This window comes from Cavia porcellus, unplaced genomic scaffold (genome assembly GCF_034190915.1).
Source record: "Cavia porcellus strain 051 isolate PalLab524CR breed Dunkin Hartley unplaced genomic scaffold, mCavPor4.1 scaffold_2, whole genome shotgun sequence".
NCBI lineage: Eukaryota > Metazoa > Chordata > Mammalia > Rodentia > Caviidae > Cavia > Cavia porcellus.
In genome coordinates this window covers 115,630,230-115,642,815 of record NW_026947485.1, presented here as the reverse complement: position 1 = coordinate 115,642,815, position 12,586 = coordinate 115,630,230, and the positions used below count along the sequence as shown (strand labels likewise).

Below are 12,586 nucleotides of genomic sequence, written 5' to 3'. Positions count from 1 at the left end.
AAAAACTGCTAATAACTTTTGAGTATTAAATAAAAATATATATATGAAAATTAGGAAATACATACATGAAATATATTGGGCAGACAAGTACCCAGGTGACAGTGATATGACCAGAGAGAAGCTGATGTTAGCAGTGGTGATGATGAAATGACCATATCACAGCTGTCAGGGAGGGGCCTCCCAAGTTGCCCTGGAAACACTCTGACTGGGAGCCAGCAAATTCCAGGAACTCCAGGGAGTGCTGATCAGGTTTTTGGTTTCCATGGCTTCTCTCAATGTGATTACAGAAATCGCCTTCACAAGGATACAGCCCTGATGGACCTTGCAGAACAGCAAAGAGAGAAAGTGATCAGAGGGTACTTAAAACACAGCGAGAAGACTGTTGGGTTTCTGTCCTGTTTGTTTTTGAAACTGTTTCTTTTAAAAGTCCTTCTTTAAAGTTTTTTTTTTTACTGTTTTTCTTAGCAAAGCAAATATAAATACTATTTTGTAAATATGAAAAAATTAAAATATTCAGTCTTTAGGAATAAACCTCCGCAGAGTGATGAAACTGTTAGAAATTTGATAATAATAGATAACATATAGATACGTTTATTGATTTATATACATACACATACAGTATAAGGTCTCATCTTGATGACAACTGATTCTGTAAGTAAATAAAATATGTGGATTTAAATAAGGATGTGCAGAAACATGTTATAAGTTCACGGATTTATAGTACTTATTTGTTCACACATGTGTGTCCAAGTCACTTAAATGTGTAAGGCAGAAAATGAGAATCATTTTTCAAAATAGTTTGTTCTTTAAAACAGAGTTACAGTAGTTGAATATGGCAGTGTGGGTAAAATAATGAATTAAAATATCTTTGTATTTTTTGTGAAGTATATCATTGCAAGCACACTCAGGAAAAATTAAACAAATACCTGACGGAAAATTACACTCAGATCTCCACTGATTTCCTCCTAGTGGGCCTGTTCCCCCATGAGGGGTTCACCTTGTCCTATTCATTCTCATCATCCCCATCTTCCTGATGGCCCTGGATGGCAACCTGGCCATGGTCCTGCTCATCCTCCTGGACACCCACCTCCACACTCCCATGTACATCCTGCTCAGTCAGCTCTCCCTCATGGACTTCATGTACATCTGCATGCACCACTGTCCCCAAGATGGCTTCCAGTTTTCTGTCTGGAAAAAAGTCCACCTCCTTCATTGGGTGTGGGCTGTAGATGTTAGCAGTTTCCTGACTTTAGCAGGTACAGAAGGAGTATTCTGGTGTCCATGTCCTATAACTGATATGTGGCTATTTGCTTTCCTCTGCACTGCCCCATCTTCATGCACAGAAGAGTGTGTGTGCTGATGATCCTGGGATCTTGGGAAATGGGTGCTATCAATGCCTGTGCTCACAGTATATATCCTCCTTATTCTTTACTGCAGGTCCAGGGCCATCAATCATATCTTTTTTGATGTCAAGATCACACTGACTCTGGTCTTAATGAACACCAAGTTCTATGAGAACACTGGTTTTCTGAGTACTGCCTTGATTCTCTAGTTCCAGTCCATGGATGTTGTGTTTAGCTAAGGGAAAATAATCCTTGCTGTCTACCACATGCACTCACAGACAGACAGGAAGAAGCCCTCTTCTAACTATACCACACCAAAGTACCATGGTCACTTTCTCCTATGCCCTTCTATCTCCACATAGCTACAGGCAAAGTCCCTCCGATCCTCAGCAGAGGACAAGGGCCTGGCTGTCTTCTGGTCCCATATTTACTCCGATGCTCAATTCTGTGATCCTCAGTCTGAGGAACAAGGAGGTGCCGGGGGCTCTGGAAAGAATGAATGTGAAGTTCTCTTCTACAAACTGTAGGTAAATTTCTGCCTTTGTGCATTCATCAGTCAAGAGTCACTGGGAAAACGTTTAATGCTATATTAGAATGAATGTTTAAGGTTCAAAAACTTGAAGATATGACATGACCATAATTATGTATTTGAATGTGTACATTTTATTTTTCTTTGTCTCACCTTCTAATAAAAATAATGGGCCTGAATTTTCATCAATTTTATAATGATATTTTATTACAATATAGAAACTGAAATGAAAGTACAGAAATCCTTTTGGTCCTTTGGAATGTTGTGTTATCAAAATCTTTCATGAGACTTTTACCTTTAAAACTGCAGTAAAATATGCACTGTCCATAACGAGGCACATTGCTGTGAATTCCTATCAAAACACTCACACTCATTGAACACATTCACGGCACTGTCCTTGCTTCTTTTCTTACATGTTGATTAGCAGGCATGCTGACCTCTTCAAATGTAAGGGGCCGCAGAAGTCATGTTACTCCTAACTCTCACGTTTATCAGGAATACATAAAGGAAAATTTCCTTCCTGCTTCTCCACATCTCCCCCACTGTGCTTACACATCTCTGTCTCATGTTAACTGCAACAACAGCAGAGCATTGAGACTGGCTGAGCTCTGTTATCACTTCCAACCCCCGGGTCTGCTGACCCCAGGCGGTGTGCTCAGACACAGTAATTGTAACTAATATTTATCATCAGCACATAAAATCCCCCTCTAAAACACAGTGCACTGTGAGTGTCACTGGATAAACATTGAGCATAACACGTGAAAAAATACATTATGTGCCAACTCATTATTCTTCAAAGAAATATAAGAACACATCTATGCCCACTCATAAATCATAGAAATCCATTCATACCCTATTTGATCTGTGTAAAAAACATTTTTCTTTACTTTAGGTTGTCCTTCACATTGTTTCTGAGACAAAGTATCACAGTTTTGCCCCCGGTGGCCTCTAACTTGAGCAGTCCTCCCATCTGTCCTCTTGAGTGTCTAACCCCACAAGCAGGTACCACTGCGGAAAATACGCATTTGGCCCCTGAGTCTTGATCTTGAAGACATGGAGTAGGGCTTCATTTTCCATGTGACAGTATCAGTGTTCATCTAAAGAGCCAAGTGAGGTAGGAAATAAATTCTCCGGCCTGAACCAAGATATTCAGAGAAAACAGAGCAACAGCTGCCTTTTATATAAGTCCTGACTCCCGATGTCTTTCAGTTTGGACCCAAACCCCTGTCTCTCTGTAGTCACTGTGTTGTCACAGTGTGGAAGGCAAAGTCTACACCCTCCCGCCCTACATCTACCCTCCGAATGACAGTGCCTCCCTGGGTCTCCTGGGACAGGTGACCGCTGCAGGGGATGCCCTGGACTGCCTGCCTCCTGGCTGCCTCACTCTATGTCACCCACACAATGCTCTGGGCTCCCTGGAGACCCTGCTACCCTGGTCAGACCACAGCATCTGGGAAATGTCCACTGAGCATGAAAGGGACAGAGAGAGGCAGAGAGTGGTCCCAAGTGTGTTGCTGTGAACTGCACTTCTCAGTAATATGTGGGTTACAGTATGACCAACATATAGTATTAGAAGTATAGCTGCTTATTTAATACTGATCCAATGGGGAAGAAAGTCATGCAGCAAGTGTTCATAGAAACAATAGAGAACATTTAGGAAGTGATGAGTTTTGGTCACCCAGAGGTGACTGAGTCTATCTGGACTTCACTAGACCAGGAGTTGCCACTTGCCTCAGGCCAGATATTCTACCTTCATTTGAGACCTCACATGGCACAGATGCGCCTCTCCAGCCACAGCTGTAAGGAGTTTTCATCTCTGCCCTCACTCTCATGGGCTGCACCTGTGTGAGTGCCTACAGTATTTCTACTGATCTCAGCTGTCTGTAATACCCTGGGCAATGACTACATACCCAGGGTCACCTGCACTCTCTGCCAATAGCTACAGTACCCTAAAGCCTCCCAGATTTGTTCCTGTCACCAAAGACAACATCACCCTTCTGCCCATCCCAGAAGACTGCTGTAGCCAAGACTTCACAGCAGCATCTTAAAGACTCTGAGTCCTCAGTGTGTTTGCCCAGAGCCGTGCTACCTGGGAGCCTTTTAGCTGTCTATGATAATACTCTAAGATGTTCCATTTACATGCTCTTATTGAACTCATTTCATTGCCAGGTGCTTTGTCCCAAACAAACTGGGAAATAAATACTACAAGTAGGCCATTGTAACCATGCATGCACTGGATCACAACAGGGACACAAACGATGTCCTGGCATCTCAGCAGCAGGACAGCATGGGAAGCTCTGAGGGACCCTGTTTGCTGTCCCCCATGGCATTAGCCCTGCTGCCTGGAGAGCATCTCACAGCCCATTGGGACCATGCCCTACCCTTGGTCTCAGCACAGGCTGTGTCCTTAGTGACTGGCCCTATCCTGTCTGGGTCTCAGTGGACATTCCCCAAGGCCACAGCCCATCCTGAGCCTCAGTCCACAACTGCTGAAGGACAGGAATCATGGTGTTGTTCATTCTGGTTGGAGGTCCCTGCAATTCCAAGTGCAGGAAGGAGAAGTGTGTATGCATACTTGTCAGGACAGTACTTTCTGATCCACTCAGACTCCTGCCCACTGTGCACCAAGCAGCTTTGCTTCTCCTGCTGCTGTGAGGTTCCTGACTTGAAGCCAGATGCCCATGAAATGAACCCAAAGCCAAGTTAAAGCACTCTACAAAGTTTTGGGTGTTAGATATTTTGTCTGAAACAAGAAATCATGGCCAGCACAAAAATTAATCAAGGCAAAGAAGTTTTCAATGTGGGTAGATAATAAGAGCTAGTAATCTTAATTTTTTTTTCTTTACCAAGTGACAAGAGAAATTCTATAAAAGGTTTAAGTGAGGACTTAGTTTCAGAAACAGATTGGCTAATATAAGGTGTCACTTTCTGAGGCTTATGTGTTTAAAGCAGTTCTGCAGGGAGCCAAGGTCCTCACTTTATAAACATCCCCATCCTGTGCAAGAGTAGGGCATGGAGCAGTGAAGTGCTACACCTGTGCTGGCAGGTAGTAGCCTGCACACAAGATAAGGTGAAGAGGCTTGTTCCCCAGCACCTTGAACTGTGCTTCACCTTGAACTGTTGCCCCTGTGCCATGCCACCCTGCTTTGGAGCCAGTTGATTACAGACTGAAACCTCTACAAACTGTGAGTTCAATAAGCCTTTCTTTCCTTGATTTGGGGTGTCAGGTATTTTGTCTCAGCATTGAGAGAAAAGTATGCAGACAGAATTTTACTCTGAGGATGAGCTGCTACACTTTGCACACTCTGTGCAGCAGACATCATGCAGAAAATAGGAATTTATTTTGGAGCAAATCTTGATCGTGTTCTCTGAGAGGGACACAGATTGTGTCAGTGGAAGCCATGAGGGAATGTTTTCCTGCACGTGCTCTCCATGGGCTCCAATGACATTCAAAAAACACTCAGCACTGACTGTGCAAAGTCACAGTGAGAGTAGTGCAGAATCAATTTTCACTTCAAGGATCAGCTTCTGGCATTTTTTTTTGCTTGTTTTCTTTGGACATTTTTTCATGAATAATGAGTGATTCTGTGAGTATTTTTAGACTTCACACTGTCTCTTGCTTTCTGTTTTCTCTTCACATGAGTTCATTTTATTGTGCTGAAATACCTGGAAGTTATAATGATTATATCAAAATGAATATATGAAATTGCTATTATGATTTTAAAATAAGAGTAGAGACTGTTTGCACAAAGGAGTCACATAAATATTACAGTGCAAAAACTTGCTTTGCAAAGAGAATTCTTTGTAAGCATGTGAAAGGTAGGTCTTCCAGTATTTGTTCAAATGCAGTTTGCCTGTTATGCTTTTAAATTTAGAAATTATTCATTTTTCATTTCTGTACACAAACATCAAAATAGGATTAGTACTGATACATAAAAGCTTTTCTGAGTACTAAATAAACTTGGTTTACAAACACAATTTGTACTTTACCATTGGTCAGTCCCAGTGAAACTCACGCATAATCTTAATATGATGAGAGCTATTCAGAGGCTAATGTTAGTGAAGAAGACATACATTTTTAGCTATAGTTCAGGGCCATCTTACACCAAGACATCCATTGAATGTTAGCTGTGTATTATCTGGGAGAGAGTCTGTAATAATCCATGTTTCCTTCTCTGAAGACTTAGTGTGACCTTGCCAACCAAAGTTTACCATTCTCAAATGTTGCTGGAAAGAATTAGATCAAGGTTCAAATCCAAGCTTTACCTGGTGAATTCATGCACTGTAGAACAACAGGACCCATTCTGCAAAACTTCATGTAAGCATTTCTATGCATCCATGACATACCTTTCCACCTACTTACCTGCTTTTTTAGTAATGCTAATGCATCCTTGTGGAATTTTTGAGATGCATATAACTTAGGAACACTCAAACACACAAAAATATAACTGGATATTATGGACTTCTTTCTACACTAATAATGGCTTTTATACCTTCCAAAATATTGAAAATAAATATTATGCCAGGGTGAAATGAGATCATTTATAAGTGAGGAAAATAATCTAGACATCTATGAGGACTTTGGGTCTTCCTCAGTGAATGTGTCATGAAAATGCTTGCAGAGAATCGGACCTAAGTGAGCTCCTGCACACACTGTGAGAACTCACCTCGCCGAACCACTCAGCAGGCTGAGATTCTGTGGATCTCATTTTACACTGTGCTGAATTCAGTGAACTGAGATCAGTGCAGAGCATCTTTGATTAGTGTAGGCAGGTAGACTCAGGCATGGGTGGATTTGTGACAGCAGCTATGGATGCTTTGCTGTCAGTGATGTCAAAGCCATTTCAGTAAAACTGACTTAACATTCAAGGTTAGTGTGCTTAGACACACCTAAGCAGGGTAGGGTCAGCTTATGGGTTTTCAGGAGCAGTAGGATACTTGAGGTATCAGGAGAAGAGAAAACTGATTTAGGCTTCTGAAAGACCAGTCACACTGTGTCATGAATTTGAGAAATATGTACTTATTTTTTATTACTTAAATATTTGACATTTTATTTCATTTAGAGTTTTTTAAAAGTCAAATTTAGAGTTCTCATTTCAAAGTGAGCTTTTGAAGGCCTTTTGTAAATTAAGTCTCATTCCACCTCTGTAAGTGATGAGAACAAATGTGGAGATCTATCATTGAGAATCCCCTGATGAACAGGGAGCAGTGTGGGGCTTGTGTTGCAGTGAAAACTGCACATTGTGGCCTCTGGGGGGTGCTACTCCTCAGTTTCCACCTCTTTCAAGGGCCCTCTGTGAACACCAGGGACCCAAAGTTCTGTGTTTCTCTTACTCCTGCTGTGACCAGGAGGTGATGTCAGATAAATCTACATATTTCCTTAACATGGAAAAGAGGTTCATGCAATGAAAGGATACAAGTTGACTGCAAATGATGAAAACACGGAATCCATCTCCATCCAAGGGCAGCACTTGTATAACTTTGATTAGATGCTGAACCTGTGTGTGAGTTACCCTGCGGCCCACGAGGCTGCTACTCTGCAGTCACAGTCTCCTGTGAGTGACACCATGTCGCTGGGAATGAGACACAAACTGTCCTTCACGCTCACTGGAAAACCCTGTTATATGAAGACACTTGTGTGTTTTGCAGGGCCAAATGGAAAAATCAGTCTACACACGTGGTGAAAGATGCACCGGATGACACCAACCAGACAGACATTCAGACAGAAAATCTTATTTGAACTTAAAGAAAATTTCAAAAACTTTCTCAATAATTTTTCTCATGTAGAAATTGTTTTCAATAAATGTATACTTCTTTCACTTAATTATTGCCTTTTTATTAAGTTTATTTGTACACCTTAGATATACATAACAATCATATTCCTCCTATGGAAAATGTACCAGTACATGATGTATCATAATTCTTCTTTTATTCCCATCCACTTTCCCTCCATTCAAGCCTTCTTTGACACCTTATTTACAAAACTTAGTTTTCAGCAGCTCCTTCTTTTCCATTTTTTCTTTTCCCTTCCTTCCCAACCCCCACCAGTTCCTTTCTGCAATGGAGCATCTTCTTCCTATTTCACAAGGTCTGTTATGTTTTGTTTTGTTTTTACATTTTTGGTTTCTCACAACAGCAGAGAAACAATGCCACATTACAGCATGGGGTCATCTTTTGTGAGGATTCTTCTATACACATATTTGAAGAGAGACTCATTGTGTTTATGTAAATGTTCCTCCTCCTCATTCATAATAAAACACAGAATCAGTAAACTCCATGTCAGGTGCTGTCCTTTCAGATGGGACCAAGCCCTGAGCCAATGTCGGCTGCTTCTCAGCTATGCTGACTCCATCCTCAGGCTTCCTGTGCTGTCTGCCTTCCCATAAGGATCTTCACTGCTCTGGTACACATTCCAAAGCTGAGGAGAAGATGAGAGAATCAGAGTAAGTAGAAAGGCTTAACATGGGCTTCATATGGATTATCAGTAGGTATTTCACTGAGCAGAAGATTGAAAGGACAGAAAGACAGGTTGATACATAGATGATAGTTAGATGATAGATTTTTTAATGAAAATAATCTTTTGTTACTGGGTGTTGGGCACCAGAGGCTGCTTCCCTGGCAGGAAAAGGCTTGAACATTCTGCACACAATGCACTATGGTCCTGTATTGGACCACTTGGCCACTGGGCCTTGGACAATCACAGAGCTGCTGATGGGTGGTCCTGAGATGTGGTATGGAATATCAGATCTGATGTGGCATATGTTTTTCTGTTCTGTGCTCCATTTCCCAACCTGTAACCAAATAAGGGACTTCTCATGGACAGTATGTCTCTGACAGAACTCTTCAAGCAGCAAGTGATAAGAACTGCTGCTGGGTTAGGGCATTAGTTTTTCTAATATTGCATTTTCTACTAGCTGAAATTCTAGTTTCCTGTGTAAATTCACTGGAAATGGATCCATCTACACTTATTTTGTTTCTAATGAAAGTCATAAAAATAATATGCTCTATTAATTTTTTCTTTCTCAGTTTTCATAAATCAAAGAATAAGAATTTAAATGTTTTTACCATGGCTCAGGATAATGTTTTACATACCTTCAACTGTATTGGGAATTCACTTATATAATAATTTAGTATATTAGAGGCCTTTAGTGTCTTCATTACGGTAAACATGCCCATGGAAAACTTAGGCTTTTCTTCGCTTCCCTGTATGCAGTTCTGTAGCACTGAGTACATTGACAGTGTTCTGCATTTATCACACTGGGCATCTCCAGAACATGTCCATCTCCCTGAATCAAAGCTGTGTACACAACTACTCCCCTCGTCCTGTGGACCCAGCCCTCGATACTCGCCTCTCTACTCTCTGTCACTGTGATTTTGACCATGGTGAGTACTTCACAGAAGTGGACTCATACAATATTTGGCTTCTTGTGGTGGCTTGTTTCACTTTGCATAAGATCATCAGAATTTACCCATGCATTAGCTTGTATCAGTGTTTGTTTCCACCTAAAAACTGAATATGCTAAGGTGGATCTGCACACCTCATCTTGTTAATGGATTCAATTAAATTGTATCTCCCTTGTGGACAACGTGAATCACACTTATTTCAAAATGGCTATGTAAACAACACAGCGTGTATTCAAATGTGAACTCTCTCGACCACGTTCTAATTTTGACCATCTGTTTTCAGCAATTACTGTATTATTTTCCATCCTGTCAGCACAAATTCTATTTCTCTTGAAAATTCACAGTAATTTTCAATTTCTCAACACCTTCATCAAAATATACAGTGTTAGGGCTGGGGATTTGACTCAGTGCCATAAGTGCCTGCCTGGCAAGCACGAGGTCGTGAGTTCAATCCCTGGTACAAAGAAATGCAACATATTCATTGTTTTATTTGGTTCTTTGATGAAAGTGTTCCTGCTGAATGTACAGTGTTGTTTTACTGTGATTTTGTTTACAGTTCCCTAAAGATTATTGGTGCTGAGAATCTTTCAATGTGCCCTTTTTCAATGTGAATAATTTCTTTGAAGAATTTCAGAGCACTATGAAGTTTCTCGTCCATAATTTGTGAATTAAACACAAGCCGATTTCACTTCAGAATTTGTCAGATTTCATAATAATCTGTACATATTTACTGCTGTGTCTGTCTTTAGGAAAAATCATACAAAGTCAAAAGGGAAAACTATAATCTGACCTCTACTAAATTCATCTTACTGGGCTTGCCCCCCCCCCATCAAGGGCTGGCCTTTTCCTCTTCATTCTCATCGTCTCCATCTTCCAAATGGCCTTGGTTGGCAACCTGGCCATGGTCTTGCTCACCCCACTGGATGCCCACCTCCACACTCCCATGTATGTCCTGCTCAGTCAGCTCTCCCTCATGGACCTCATGTATATCTGCACCACTGTCCCCAAAATGGCTTCCAGTTTTCTCTTTGGAAACAAATCTACCTGCTTCACTGTATGTGGGATCCAGGCTTTCTTCTTTGTGGTTTTAGCAGGTGCAGAAGCACTCATCCTGATGTTCTTGGACTATGACAGGTATGTGTCTATTTGCTTTCCTCTGCACTACCCCATCCACGTGAACAGAAGAGTGTGTGTGCTGATGATCCTGGGATCCTGGGTAATAGGTGCTATCAGTGCCTGTGCTCACACAGTATACATCCTCCAAATCTCCTACTGCAGGTTCAGGGCCATCAATCATTTCTTCTATGATGGCCCAGCCATGCTGTCTCTGGCTTGTGGGGACACCAGGGTCCATCCATGAGTACACTGTGTTCCTCAGCACCATATCTTTGTTCTTTTCCCTTCCATGGTCATTTTATTGTGCTATGGGAAAATTCTCCTTGCTGTCTACTGCATGAGCTCACAAGAAGGCAGGAAGAAGGCCTATTTCACCTGCAGCACCCACCTCATCATTGTGACTTTCTATATTGCACCCTTTGCTTACACTTCTCTCCACCCAAAGTCCCTCTGCTCTCCAGCAGAGGACAAGGTCCTGAGTTCCTAGCTGTCTTCTACTCTATCCTCACCCCAATGCTCAACCCTGTCATCTACAGTCTGAGAAACAAGGAGGTTTTGGGAACCTTGGGAAGAGCAAGAGGGAAGCACTGCTCCACAAAATTGTAGATAACTTCCTGTCTCACTGTTGAGCAATCGGGAGTCACTGCTCCCAACACTGAAATATATTCAATGCTGAGATCTTGGAAATAGAATTAATATTTAAGATTTAAATATTTGAAGATATGACACGATAATAATTATGTGTTTGAGTGTGTACATTGAATTTTTCTTTGACTTTCTTTTCCAAAAATATAGTAAGCTTGCATTTTTCATCAATCTGAAAACAGTATTTTATTATAATAAAGAAACCAAAATGAATAATGCAGAAAAATTTTCAGTCCCTTAGTATGTGCTTTGTGATCAAAACCTTTGTTGATACCATTAACTTTAAAACTTACAATAATAGACGCATTGCCATGAACCCCCCATCCCCAACAAAATACAGTTGTTTCAACACATTCATCCCACTGTCACTGCTACTTTTCTTACATCTGGATTAGCAGACATCCTGACCTGTTCAAATGTATGTGACAGGATATACCCTGTTACTCTTTTTCTCAGTTTCACTAGGAATATATTAAGGAAATTTTCCTGAATCCACTTCCTCACCTCTGTGTTCAGTACTGTGTTATCCATCCCGGTCTCACCTTAACTGAGTGTCACAGCACAGAGCACTGAAACCAGGTAAGATCTGTGATCACTTCCTACACCAGGGTCTGCTGACCCGCAGGCTCTGTGTGTTCAGACACTGCAACTCTAAATCATATTTAGCATCAGCACATAAAATTCCCCCGAAAAAAACAGTGCATTTTGATTATCAGTACATTAAAATAGTATATGACATATGAAAAATATTATCTCTCTAACCTTGATTATTCATGAAATATAACTTTGTACATGAATATCCTGTCATTAAACACAGATATCCATCCATATCCTGTTTAATCTGTGTAAAAACACAATTTTTCTTTACTTCATGTCTTTCACATTGTTTCTGACTAATGTATGTACAGAATGTTTACCTCTCAGTTACCTCTTAGTTGCCATTTGTAAGTACAAATCAGATATTTAGATAAAATAGTCTGAAACTATAGGGATCATGTAAACATTGAGGGGTAGCAAACAAAAAATATTGATTAAAATAGATTTGTTCTTTTATTGTCCAACAATTTACTCAATATGTACGTGATTTATATGTAAGACTGTTTCCAGATTTCTTTGAATTTGTGTTCTACACATAGATTCATTTATGCTGCTATGCATAACAAAAGGCTTTCATGTAAATAGTCTTTGCTCCTATATTGCTTGCATAAATTCTTGCACTCTAAGTCTGACGTGCCTATCACAAATTAAGTTGAAATTCTGACTGTGCTTCAGCCTATCACTTTGCTAATCTCTTTAATATTTGTTTAGCTGACCACAAATTCTTAAGTTTGTTTTTCCACAGGTGAGTTTTCAGTCTATTTGTGGATTTTATTGTCTAACAGATTTTATTACTCTGCAAATGTGCTTGTCTCAGTGCCTAAGGATATTTGTATTCTGAAGTCTTCTCTATGCTTCAACTCTAGTCTCTGAAGAAAGATTTAAATTTAGTAATCACCTACTATCTAATCACGTGACCCTCCTAGAATATTCTTAGAGCTTCAGGGATAAA

At 40.6% G+C, this 12,586-nt stretch overlaps 1 pseudogene; it reads left to right on the top strand.

Annotated features, from left to right (window-relative positions):
- Window positions 1-1,033: 1,033 nt before the first annotated feature.
- Window positions 1,034-10,998, top strand: LOC101787839 (olfactory receptor 2L3-like; annotated as a pseudogene).
- The last annotated feature ends 1,588 nt before the right edge of the window (window positions 10,999-12,586 follow it).